This window comes from Panthera tigris, chromosome D1 (assembly GCF_018350195.1).
Source record: "Panthera tigris isolate Pti1 chromosome D1, P.tigris_Pti1_mat1.1, whole genome shotgun sequence".
In the NCBI taxonomy this organism is placed as follows: Eukaryota; Metazoa; Chordata; class Mammalia; order Carnivora; family Felidae; genus Panthera; species Panthera tigris.
Genome location: NC_056669.1, coordinates 64,855,465 through 64,867,716, shown reverse-complemented (window position 1 = coordinate 64,867,716; position 12,252 = coordinate 64,855,465). Strand labels below are relative to the sequence as shown.

At 36.2% G+C, this 12,252-nt stretch overlaps 1 protein-coding gene across 8 annotated transcripts in view; it reads left to right on the top strand.

Annotated features, from left to right (window-relative positions):
* The window catches only part of STK33 (serine/threonine kinase 33), a 172,840-nt gene that overhangs the window by 31,868 nt on the left and 128,720 nt on the right, over positions 1 to 12,252 (top strand). For 6 of the 8 annotated variants that reach the window (XR_006208407.1, XM_042958654.1, XM_042958655.1 and 3 more), the window contains one exon: positions 182 to 288. The exons of 1 other annotated variant lie outside the window; for it this stretch is intronic. The gene's annotated coding sequence lies outside the window, so the exon portion shown is untranslated. Of the gene's footprint in view, positions 1 to 181; positions 289 to 5,861; positions 5,950 to 12,252 lie in introns of all 8 variants that reach the window. One more of the 8 variants, XM_042958652.1, reaches the window with a different exon arrangement.

Sequence of the window (12,252 nt, the reverse complement as noted above, 5' to 3'; positions counted from 1 at the left end):
CAAGTCTGTCATGTTCCTACCTGTATTCTCTTTTTGGAATGTATTCTTTGCTTCCCCTAGCTAACTGCTCATGGGCCTTCAGATCTCTGCTCAGGTATCAGTCTTTAGAAGAAATCCCAATGTAGTCAGATCTCTTAATTATCAATTTAATTGCATTTTTCCTACATGTTTTTATTGCCAGAAATTTCACTATCTCTCTGTTGAGGACTCTCCCTTCACTTTATGTGTTGTCTAAGGACTTGGACATTCCGAAGGAGTGTACCAGGTAGAGAGTGAATTGGAAATCTGGTAAGTACAATAGAGCTGTTGCTGATAAAGACTTGTTGTTGAAGACTGGTCCTGCATAGCCCAAGGAATAAATTATCTGTTACGTTGGAATGACCTGTCCAAACCACAGAATGTGTCATTGGTTGATACTCATGCACTCAGTCATTGCTCCTCAAAGCATAATCTTGTGTTTATGGTGGTTATAGGCGGGGCCAGAGGCACTTGTCACTCTTTCTTCATGAACACTTGGGTTGAGTTGAACAAGAGTCACCAACTCAGACAGCTCCTGCCTAGCAACTACTCTTTCAGTGACACTTGCATCCCTTCTTGCCAGAAGACTTTGGTCATGGCCATGTCAGGTTTACCCCAGCAGATTTTCCTAACTTGGAATTCCAAGGAATACTCTCAGAAGGCCTATGGGCTTTACATTCCAAGAATCAGGGTAGTTATTTTTAGGTTCTACAGCTAAAAAAAGTTCTATTACATCCAGGGTACTTACTTATCTTGCTGTCTGTCACCAAGGGAGGCAAATCTAAGGGATTCTTTACAAAATGAAGAAAATTAGTCTCAAGGAGACTTTTGCCTCTCCCCGTACTGAGAAGCACCACAGAAATTTTTAGCTAAAATAATTTAATCCATACCTCTTGGACACTCTATTTAATCTCTGCTTTAACAACCACCCTTTTACTACTTATTGATCTATTATCCTTGTGATTATTTGTTTAAAACCTGTCTTCCTTGCTATAAGTTCCAAGAAGGTAGGAACTATTTCTGCCTTCTTCACTTCAGTGCCTTTCAAAGTGGTTTGCACATTGTTAACATTCCATGCATATTTGATGAGTGAATGGATTGTAAGTTTTTCAAAATAGATTTTAATAGTAACTATGACTTCTAAAGATTCAGGAGATATTTAGAAAAGTAAAGGCAGTTAAACATATTCCCCAGCATGGAACTAATTAAAACTCAACAAATATAATGAAAATACAAAGAAAAGTTCCGTGAAACTAGGAGATGTTTCAGTTCTAGGCTGTGGACTGATTTCTAAGAGGTAGAGTGAAATATGGATCAAATCTAGGAAGGAAGCTAAAAGCTGATATACACTTCTCTAGATTGTAAACAGAGTGAAATTAAGTGAATTTCACTGAAAGAAAGTGGAGGGCCTTGAATGCCTATCCTGTGAGGTTTAGGAGTTGGAGCAGACTGTATGAAAAATTGGCAAGTCTCTAAGAGAGCTAGTTCCATATTTCAGAATAGAGGGAGAGTTGAGGCTTAGCGAACAGTATTTTTTTTATACTCAGCTTCTAACCTATAGTGAAATGAGGGAGAAGAAAGAGGAAGAAATGAGCTTTGCAGAAGTTGAGCAGAATCAAATGAACAAGCAATAAATTAGCAAACCAAAGTTGGCTAAATTGCTTTACCCTAATTATACAGATGAAGTGCATTTCAGATTAAGAATTATTTCGGGGGATCTGTTACGTTTCTCAGAAACCCATGGGGGAGGGGAAGGAAAAAAAAAAAAAAAAGAGGTTAGAGTGGGAGAGAGCCAAAGCATAAGAGACTGTTAAAAACTGAGAACAAACTGAGGGTTGATGGGGGGTGGGAGGGAGGGCAGGGTGGGTGATGGGTATTGAGGAGGGCACCTTTTGGAATGAGCACTGGGTGTTGTATGGAAACCAATTTGACAGTAAATTTCATATATTAAAAAAATAAAAATAAAAAAAAATTAAAAAAAAAAAGAATTATTTCGGGGGAAAAAAAGAATTATTTCAGGAAATAGAAATTCCAGGAAAATACATCTATATTCACTCAAATAATATGAAGGGAACATAGGATTTTTAAAAATTGAAATTAAGGAAAAGAAGGCAATTCTTTTCCAGTGGTGACGGTCATGGGATATGAGGCTTTGGAGCTGTTGGAAGCCATTCCCTGCCTCAAGGAGGAAGTTGGTCTGTCTGTGATAGTAAGGGCCAGTCAACACTATAGAAGCAGTTAAAATAAAAGATAAGAGAGAAACCACCTTGGTTGAGATAAAAAGGTGTGATGTTGGTGGCTTGGAGTATGTGGTTTTAGTTATCCCTGAGGCCCTGATGCTTTGTATGCATTTCCTAGAGACAGATGAGGTACTCCAGTATCCTTACAATACATTTCTTTTATCTGAGCCAGTTCAAGTTAGCCTTCTACCATTTGATAAATGCTTGCAACTAGAAGTTTTATATAATATAATATACATAATAAAGACAGGTAGAGAAGATCCAACATATGAATTATTGGTGTGCCTAACAAAGAGAGCAGAACAAATGAACAGAAAAAAATTAAATATATGATAGAAAAAAAACTTTTAGAAATTAAGGAAATTCATAATATGTAGAATCAAAAAGGCACGTGGTTCTAGGAAAAACTGAAACAGGATAATACCAAATAAGCACGTGATAAGAAAGCTAGCATGCTTCAAGGTTAAGAAGAGAATCTTCTGGGAATCTGGGAATAAAAAGCAAGTCACTCAAAAGGTGGAAAATCAGACTGACCTTAAATGTCATGGTGATAGTCAAAGCCAGGAGGTAGTGATTAAGTGTTGTTTCTAGAGCTTTGGTGGGGTATATGTGGAAAGACTTGATACCTAGTCAAGCTATTGCTTATATAGAAAGGTATTAAACAATATTCTCAAACATTCAAGGACCTAGAACCTGAAAAACTACCTAATGAATAAAATTAGTCATTTATTTGACAAATAAGGAAAATAAGGAATGGAGAAGCATATGATGGTCTTCGAAAGGATTGGCAGGGCAATTCACTTAAATGTTGAATTAAGTCAAATCTGAATAACTGCATTTTGTGAAAACAGAAGAAAATGTAAGGGGTATACAGTTAATAGTGAAAAAGAGTTTATAACAAATGTAAGGTGGGGAAAGACAGAAGAGGCAAAGGTATATGTAAGTGTGTGAACTCATTTTTCTTAGTGGAGAGAGAGTGAGTAGATACAGCCTAAAGTTGATGAATTTACTGGTCTGAGGTGAAATCTTGGCTCTGCCACATACCAGCTGTGTAACTTCAGATAAGTTTGAACTTCATCTGTAGTCACAGAATCTTCATCTGTATCATGGAGATAATGACACTACCAACCTGCTAAGGTTGTGAGGATTAAATGCAATAATGTATGTGAAGTGCTCAGAACAGTGCCTAGCCCAGAGTAAGCATTCGCTAACAATTACTGTTATTTACTATTACTATTTTAAAAAGAAAATATGGGCAGATAGTTTTATAATCTTAGGACAGAGGTAGTCTTTCTAGGCATAACTTTAAGCCCAGAGACCATAAATGAAAAGGTGAATAATTTGATCTCATAAAAAGTAAAACCTTTTGCATGGTAAAATCACTGTGATAAGAGTCAGTGAACAAAGACTCAAGTAGGGAAGAATAATTGCAATATACTTTACAGAAGGATTGATATTGTTAATATTCAGGGATCACTGATAAGTCAACAAGAAAATATGAGCAACCAGGGCAAAAATGGGTGATCTGAATGAACAAACATTTTACAGAAAAATAAAAATTTTTGAAAAAATTCTTAGTCTCTCTTATCATTGAAGAGGTAGAAATTAAAACCAGATGCCATTTTTTTCATTTATGAAATTGACAATGATAAGTTTGAAAATATTTAATGTTAGGGTGTGGTGAAATGGGCATTCTCACATCCTTTCTTGAGAGCAATTTGGCGTTTATCAAAATTAGAAATGTTCACACCTTTTATCTCAGCAATGCTACTTCTAAGAATATATTCTGCAAATATATTTTTCTTAGAGTACAAGGATATATGTGAAAGGATATTGTTTATAGCATTGCTTAAAAGAGAAACAACTTGGAAACAATTTACTTGACTACTGATGTGAGTTTGTTAAATAACTTAAGGTGCTTATATACCTTGGAATATCATACAGCCATTAAAGCGGAAGCTGTACAAATATATATACTGATAATGGGAAAGTGGCCAGGCTATAATATTTACAGAAAAAAGTTATATGAGACTAGATACAGTGTTACCTTATTTACTAAAAATAATACATAATTTATTCATATAAATGCATAGAAAATTTCTAGAATGTTACACAAGAACCATTAAAAGTAGTTGTGTCTGAGGTAGAGAATGGAGATGTTGTAAACATTTGTTTTCATTTTACACCCTCTGGATTCTTCCAGTCTTCATTATAGCACTCATCTTTTAATTTTATGGTAATTAAAGAAAGATAATCTTCCATTGACTGGTGACTGTATTGGTTTTGAAAGTGGAATTCAATATTTTGGGAATAAAATTATTTGGGGGTAGATAGCAAAACAAATCAACTAAGTTCAACGAATGTTTGTTCAACAAAAATTAAGTAAGCCCCAACTTTGCATGAAGGACAGAACTGACTGTTCTTGATGCTTACAAACCTGGGGAACGTATAATGCTTGATAAATGCTATAAATAGATATTCAGACATTTCTCCTAGAGGTTGCGGTTTCCTAATTAACACCAGATGAAATGAGATATGTTTGCAAACACTGTGTTCACTACATGACCGTTGTTGTGATACCAACCTAGAAACTGGTACCACGGACAAAAACAGTGCTATTGCTAAGCTTTGTGAATTAGGCTATGCCAGATTGTTGGCTTTGGGTTTGGGTTATCATCATAAAGGCTGCTGGTGGTATAGAGAAGATGTGAGCCGGTATGGTAATGATAATACTGATGCTAGGAAAAGAAGATCCAGCATTCCTGAACAAAAAACTAGATTTGATCAAATGTTGTATTTACCAGTGATGTTTAGATTTTATGTCACTATATACTTATGACTGTAAAGGCAATAATTTTATGAAGAAGATTGTACTTTCATGGAGCCAAGCAGATCCCAGCATTTCTGAGTTTGGCCATATAATTTACACAAATCATTTAGAAATTGTGACTTTTTTCTACTAGAGAATCTGTGATTTTTCAAAATCTTGTGATTCCATTGAACTCAAGATATTTGAACAATGGGAAATGATTGCAGTATCCAGTTCGCATTGGCTGTTTGATTCTAAATACCCACATAGGTCTGCTATTAACGCTTGTTTTGAAAACCTGAATTTGCTGCAGTGTAATTGATATATTAAGAAACAATTTAAGCATAAATGAATTTTGTATTTGCTTATGCACAATTTTGTCAGTAAGAAATCCCAGGTGAGGGGCGCCTGGGTGGCTTAGTTGGTTAAACGTCCGACTCTTGATTTTGGCTCAGGTCATGATCTCACGGTTTGTGAGTTCGAGCGGTGCGATGGGCTGTGCACTGACAGTGCAGAGCCTGCTTGGGATTCTCTCTCTCTCTCCCTCTCTCTCTGCCTCTCCCTTGCTCACTCTCTTTCTCTCTCTCTCTCTCTCTCAAAATAAATAAATAAACTTAAAAAAAAAAAAGAAGCACCAGGTGAACATAAAATACTGCAACTAGTTGAACTGAGCAGTGTAGGAATACAAAAAATGGCATGTGCTCACACTTGGGATATCCACCAGCTACCTCAGTTAGAGTGTCATGAGCCACACTGACCCGCAGCTGGTGTCACATCTTTCCCTCTGATTTCAGATAACCTTTCTACAACTTAGCAATTAACTCACAAACTACAGCCTTCCAAGCACTCACATCTGCAAGCAAACTTCAGGTCTTTTTCAAGGTAAGGTACCATATATATGTATTTCTTAACCGTTTAACATGTATAAAGATGTGCTACCTTTTTTCCTAGGTTCCTATCTTTTGTGTGTGTGTCACTGACAAAGTTTTTGAGTATTGTATCCCTAACTGCATTTCCCTCATAAGTCCTGTGTTTTCTGTTGTGTGATTTTTACATAGTGTAGTGATTTTTAGGAACATAGATGACTCTGTATAACAAAAATGACTTCCTCCTCAAACAAATCTATGCTGATCTCTTTTTTTCTTTTCATTTTAAGTTTGTATGGTGCACCTGATTTGCAAAATTTACATGCACAAACACTCCCTGATGGGTTATGGAAATTATATTTTTCCTTCTGTTGCGGGTGCTCCATTGTACCAAGTTAGCCCAGCATTTCCAGGGTTAAGCCAAAGTCTCTAGTTCCTTACTGACAGTTGGTCAGGGAGTTTACATATACTAATGAATTGGGTGATTTTTCTAAATTAAAATTTTGCAAAGGGCTTCATCTTTATCAGGATCCCAAGCGCACATGTTGAACTCCTTTGGACTTCTCTAGACCTCTGTTCATTACTCTGCTAATTTTCTATACATTTATTATTATATGAAGAAAATATCATAACAAGTTTGTAGCGTGAAACACAAAGGTGCAAGTAGCATGTGATTGAAAACCACATTTATTATTTGGAAATGAAGTACTTGTGAGGAAGCTTAGCCATCTTTCTTTGAGGGTTTTGTCGACTCCAGTGATGATTTAATTTAATATAAAATCTTTCATGTTGAATGTTGAAGTTCTTTTTGAGGTTCCAGCATGATAGCATGGATCAAGGAGTCACAACAAATATATAATCACCTTCTTGACATCTGACTTACAATGCTTACTTACCCTGTACTTAGATTCTGTTCCTTATTCCAGTTGACTCACTAGTTGCCTTATGAATTATTTCTGTAAAAGTATGAGAAGTAAGAGTGTCTGTTTTGGCTTGAATACTTGGTTTAAGATTTACTTTGCTGAAGTATAGACTTCTACTCAAATTTTAGAAGACAGGAATTTGGCCTTAAGTTGAAATTTACGAATTCTTTTAATTTTTTCTCTCTGAAAGAATCTTTGCCATTTTAGCAAAGGGGCATTACAGTCGTGACCTTAAAATATCTTCTCCTCTTTTTCATTCATTCATTCTTCAGAGAACAAATATTTGTTAAGTGCCTACTATGTGTGGTGCTGTTTTATATCTGGAGAATATGATGATGAGTGAAGATAGTCCTGTCCTTCCTCTCATAATCTGATGGGGGAGATAGACGTTAATCAATTACTGACCAAAATGTGTAATTACAGATTGTGATGAGTGCCATGAAGAAAAAGTACAAGTTCCTTTGGAACAGAGAAAAACCAGCAAGACCTAATTCGGATAAGTGATTAAAAAAGGCCTTTCTGCGGAAGTGACATTTAAACTGAGACCTACAGGATAAGGAGTTTACCAGAAGGGAAAGGGGGTGGAAGGATTTCCAGGCAGAGGCAAGAGGTTTTGTGATATCATTTTATAGTACTTATGACCTTTTTAGATGCTTATATAATTAGGTACTAGTCTATGAGCAAGACAGTTTATAGAGCTGTGTTACTGAAAAGATGCATATAAATTACATTTTTATAAATGAATTCCTGAATTCCTGCAGGCTTACATTATACTCACTGTGCTATATCATCTGCATTTGATTGATGTTCAGTTACTTCAATTACTGCTAGATTGATATTTCTAAAGCACAACTTTGATGATGCTTTCTCCTGCTCAGAAATCTTTACCAGCTCCCCAATTACCCAATAAAGTCCAGACTTCTCAGCCTTGTGGTCAAACTTTTCCAAATTGGTCCTAGTGTCAATATCCTCTTTCATCTTTAATCACTCCTCTTTTGGCAGTGCTCCATGTTAGCCAACAGAATTTCTGGATGAGCATGGATGCTTTCTTATATGTCCACCTTCACTTGTGTGGTTTCTCTTTCCTTGCAATCTGTTTACCACCTTCTAAGATGGTGCAAGACCCATGCATATTTCCAGACCCATCTCACATGTTACCATCTAATCTCAGTGTCTTTCTCTGATCACCCTGGCTGGAAGTCACTTCTTTTTCTTCTCACTTCTTATGACATTTTATTTTTACTGCTCTTGAGTCACTTCTTCTTACTTTGTTTTGAAGCTGTTTCTAGGCATGTCTTATCTTCCCCGCTAGACTTGTAAGCTTCTTGAGGCCAAAACCTGTGATGGACAAGTCTTTGCTTTTCTCCCTGTGCCTGATACAGTCCCTTGCAATTGTAGGCTCCAAATAAAACTTTTGGAAGGAATTTATAAGTTAATTGTTGGTTGCTACATTTCCCTTCAAAAGTAGTTAATGATTTCTAAACAGATGCATCAGGGAACTGATATATACAAGAATCCTTTGTAATGTTAGTAATCCTAAATTCAGATTTTCTTACAAAGGGATACTACTTGTTTGGGATGTTTATAGGTCTTTTTGCCCATTTCAGTGACATTGATTCACAGAGATTATTTTAGATTCATAAGTGGTGCTGTCATTTCCATTTTTGCTTCCCTTTTGAAGGTTTGCATGCTCATTTAGCCGTAAAAAAGAATGAAAAGAACAAATCAACACCCTCTCTGGTTGTTGATACCCAGCGGGGAGAAATAGATTTGAAAGCATGTCTGGGTAATGTATTTATTTTGATTGTTTTGGGTTTTCCAAGTGAATGTGGCTTTAAATGAGTTTGGAATAGTCCCATATAGAATTTCGTTATTCATTGGTTCATTTGGACCTATACCTCTGGTAAACAACTTCCTATTTCTAACTTTTTATTGAGAAGTTGTGCCCTTCATTTCTGTCTGAATAAACATTTGAACAGCTTTTAGATTGCTCTTCAATGTATAACTGTAAGACCATGTCATGGCTTTAGTTGATGTAATCCTTAGAGTTTTTTTCTACTGAAATAACATCATCTCAGGCGATATTTGAATATACAGGATGGTGATATATTTCTCATAGAAACATTTGTCTTCAAGAATAATCAAAACAAAGTATAGTTGCAGAATAATGTGGAAATGTTTATAATTGACACAGTATTTGTAATTAACATTACTTTGGCTGGAAGCATGTCTTTGTAAGTCTCAGTTATATTCATTTTTTTCCCTTTTGTAAATGGTAGCTTTTTAAAAGAGAAATTAGGGGCACCTGGGTGGCTCCATCAGTTAAGCGTCCGACTTCAGCTCAGGTCATGATCTCACGGTTCATGAATTCGAGCTCTGCATCGGGCTCTATGCTGACAGCTCAGAGCCTGGAGCCTGCTTTGGATTCTGTGTCTCCCTCTCTCTCTGCCCCTCCCTGCTCATGCTCTGTCTATCTGTCTCTCGAAAATAAATTAAACATTAAAAAAAAAACCCAAATTAAGAGAGAAATAATTTAGGAATTCTTCATCCTGATGATTAGCTCTGTTGTTCTTAAAATTTAACCCTGGAATAGTATATGATTCAGTATAAATTAATGAATATATGTGAATTATCAGAGGGTCTTTTTCCTTGAATATATGATTTACTTTTCATATAAAATTGTAAAAAATTTGAAAAATTTAAAAAAGTTATAAGGAAAAAATAAAATGTATTCATAATTCCTCTTCAGAAACAATCATCATCCTAGGTATTCGTTCATGAAAATCAGTCCCTAGCTATGTAACAGTAAAGACTACATATAAATCTGGGTTAAAAAATATAAAAATCTGGCTTCCTCCCTGGAGACAGTTTTCATATTAGATTAAATTGGGGACTCTAGAATTTTTCTTTTTTTCTTTTTTAAAATTTTTATTTAATTTTTGAGAGAGATAGAAACAGCATGAGCTGGGGAGGGGAAGGGAGAGAGGGAGACACAGAATCGAAAGCAGGCTCCAGGCTCTGAACGGTCAGCACAGAGCCCGACGCGGGGCCTCAAAGGCACCAACTGTGAGATCACGACCTGAGCCAAAGTTGGCTGAAGTCGGATGGACAGACACTTAACCGACTGAGACACCAGGTGCCCCTAGGGGGCTCTATAATTAAGAAAATTTCTTTATGATTGTTTTGACTTGGAAATTGTGAATGACTGTTTAGGAAGGTCATGTGACATGAGCCTTTTAAGCTTTTCTAGTTACATCGTTCACATGATGAGTATTTTCTAAAGACTATTTGTTTTAGTTATTTAATCCTGACTTGTGAATTTTAATGTTTTTTTAATGTTTATTTTTGACAGAGAGAAAGACAGAGCGTGAGTGGGGGAGGGGCAGAGAGAGAGAGAGGGAGACACAGAATCTGAAGCAGGCTCTAGGCTCCGAGCTATCAGCACAGAGCACCACGCGGGGCTTGAACTCACAAACTGTGAGATCATGACCTAAGCCGAAGTCAGACGCTTAACCAACTGAGCCACCCATGTGCCCCCTGACTTGTGAATTTTAACTACTTTGGTTTATCAACAAATGTGGCCGAGTAAAATAATAGTGTTTCAATTCCCATAGTTAAAAACTATGTATTTTTGAGCTGTTAATCACCAAAGGCATTTGAAAATGTATTCATCTGCTAAATTGAGTAACAGTTAAATCGTCAATGTAGTGTCTCTCTTTTGGATTCCTTAGAATCATGGCATAGGTCAAGATCCTTGGTAAACATGTGACTTTCATTTAGTCATATTTGACACTAGGGGGAAATCATGAATGACTAGATAAAGATCTTGAGGCTAGGCATAGAGTCTGTATTAGGCAGCATCAAATTGAGGGAGGTAATAAGAAGCTATAAAAAGTGAAAACTAAATCATTTTGTTTATTAAGGTTCATTCATTCATTCAGAAATTTGATTTCATTTGATTGTGTGCTTGGTATTATTTTATATCAGGGTTTCCCAGCCCTGGAACTATTGACATTTTGGACTGGATGACTTTTGTTGTGGGGTTGTCCTGTGCATTGTAAATGTTTTGCAGCATCCTTGGCTTCTACCCTCAGATGCCAGTAGGGCTCACCCAGTTGTGACGATTAAAAATGTCCCCAGGCATTGCCAAATGTCCCCCAGCGGGCAAAAATCACCTCTGGTTGAGAACCACTGTTTTAGATGAACATTTAAAAAAATTATTTTTAACATTTATTATTGAGAGACAGAGACAGAGCATGAGCATGGGAGAGGCAAAGAGAGGAGGAGACACAGAATCTGAAGGAGGCTCCAGGCTCCGAGCTGTTAGCACAGAGCCCGATGCAGGGCTCAAACTCACAAACCCAGCGAGATCATGACCTGAGCCGAAGTCAGACGCTTAACCGACTGAGCCACCCAGGGGCCCCTTAGATGAACATTTTAAAAGCAAATTTTTTGAAATATATTTTGCATTGTTTCCCAATTTCAAATATGTTCCATGTGATTTGGTCTTTCAGTATTTCCCAGGTAGTGTCCTATCTGAAAAAATGGCTTAGGTGTTATAATGGAATATGGAACTAGCCATTTAGGCTATAGAAATACTGAAAAACCTTACATCTGAAAATTAACAATCGATTTAATCATGATTCTATAGAGTTTGTGACATCTTGAATCAAATAATCTACTATTTCTTGATCTGTTGAAAAGGACTCTGGCACAAATTTTTACAAAGAAACCTAATGCCTGTTATTTTTCCTCCTTTAAGAATGATCCTATTCATCTTTTGTTTTAAAGGCTCTGTAACTTATTGGTACTGCATAGAAATTCCATTATTACAGAGACTGTTCTCTGTGCTTCTCTGCTGCATCCTTTTCTGAAGTTATGAGAGATGTGAAACATATTCTGAAAATTCATTCAAAGCTTTACAACTTATTATATCCAGGAGAGACAGCTTTAGGATGGCTGAGGTTTCTGGTTGAAGTACTTCAAGTTGAAATCCATACTGCATTAGACTCTCCAACATTGTGACCTTAATTTTCCAGATATTTTGCCCTTTAAATTGAAAGCAGCATTTTAATACTATTGAAATCTTCTGGAGGGGCTTGTAATATCAAGGCTTAAGTTGTGAAACATTTTAAACAAATGAAAAGTAAAATAGCAAGTGACTTAGGCCTGTATAATTTTATATATTTTTTATTCCAAAATATACAGTAATAGAAAGATGCGCATGGAATGTGCTTAATGCACTGGAGTTGGTGAAAAAAAAAGCTATTTAGTAAGGAATTGCTCCTACTGTACTGGAGCAGAATTTCTTCCATGGTTTTTTTTTTTTTTTTCTTGGCATTGCCTAAAGAGTTTCTCATTAGGAATAGTTGTTAGTTCTCTGAAGTTAGGAAATT